This window comes from Gavialis gangeticus, unplaced genomic scaffold, assembly GCF_001723915.1.
Source record: "Gavialis gangeticus isolate Ggan-Ray unplaced genomic scaffold, GavGan_comp1, whole genome shotgun sequence".
In the NCBI taxonomy this organism is placed as follows: domain Eukaryota; kingdom Metazoa; phylum Chordata; order Crocodylia; family Gavialidae; genus Gavialis; species Gavialis gangeticus.
The window spans coordinates 117,130,625-117,132,100 of record NW_017729032.1 but is presented as its reverse complement, the minus strand read 5'-3'; positions in this window follow the sequence as shown (position 1 = coordinate 117,132,100).

The following is a 1,476-nucleotide window of genomic DNA, read 5'->3' as shown; positions in this document are numbered from 1 at the left end:
GCCAATTCCTTTAGTACTCTTGGGTGGAGATCGTCTGGACCAGCCGACTTGAATACATCCAGTCCCTCCAGAAGTTCCCTAACTAGTTCCTAACTAACCCTTGGCCTAGGTGCGCCTCTCCTGGGATTTAAGAGGGGATCGGGGGGGTAACTGTTCTGGTCCCTGCTCAAGAAAATGGAGGCAAAGAAATCGTTAAATATGTTGGCTTTGTCATCTGATGCGACAACCAAATTTCCTAGCATATCCTGTAGGGATGAGCAGCAGCAGCTGCCCAGGACAAACTGCTGCTCAGGGCAGGGCAATCACCCCTGCAAGTTTCAGCTGAATCAGCCACAGAACAATGAAGTTATAGATATTCTATTGATTCCTCATTATACTCTATGGCCGAATCCGAATCTTCGAAGCAATTTGGCCAAATCAAACCGGAAACACGATTTGGGTCTCCGAATCAAATCTCTGGCATCCGAATCAGCCAAATCTGAATCCGAATCGAATAGTTCCCTATTCGCACAAACTTGATATTAATCTTCCATCAACAGTGCCCCCTTAACTAAAGTTAGCGTCTCACATTTTATTCTCTTATAGCTCTTTTATACTTCATAAATAAACACAAAGCTTGTGTTTCTTCATTTCAATACGTAATCTGGTTAATGTTTTCCCTTCCTTTTTTTCTTATTGGAATTCCACATAATACAGGTTCACTATCTTCTCCCTATATCCATTTACCATAGGCAGCAGTGAACTGCTCCTCTGTTCTGAGAAAGTGTTGTTAAATGCAGACATTGACCCTAAACAACTTCCAGAATATGAAATCCAAACCCCCATATGAGGAAATGTTGTCTTCAAAAATGAAGCAGTCATTCAGAATCAGTGCTTCTCATCAATAGTCCTCTCTGGGGTGACCCACAACCTTCACTCCTAGGACACAGAGAAGGGCAGTTAGCTGTGTTAGTCTGAAGTGAGACATACAGGTGTCCCTTGATTTATGTGGTACATGTGTTTTTGGAGAAAGCCGCATAAAATTTAAAATCACATAAAACAAACCCACTTTATAGTGTAACAGATAGGGATACGTTTCTGTACCAATTGCTCCCAGGGCTGCTCCAGCACAAACTGGGGTGAGTTGAGACAAGCAGAGCCCTGGGTGGTGCAGGGCACAGCCCTCAGTCATGGTATTCACCCCAGTCCTGGTAGCAGCGGTCCTGCGAGCTGCCAGCACCAGCTGCCTGCAGCAACTGGGCTTCACTGTGCCTTGGACAGTGCTCCTAGGACCACTCCAGCATGGGTTGGGGTGAGTGCAGAGAAGCAGAGCCTCAGGCAGTGCAGGACGTGACACTCGCCCCAGCCCTGGCTGCAGTGGCTCCAGGAGCTGCTGGCACCACATCACTGTGCAGCCCAGTGACTACAGGGAGCTGGCATTGCCCACTCATGCAGCAGTGCAGCAGGAGTTGGGGTGAACGGAGACAGGCAGAGCCC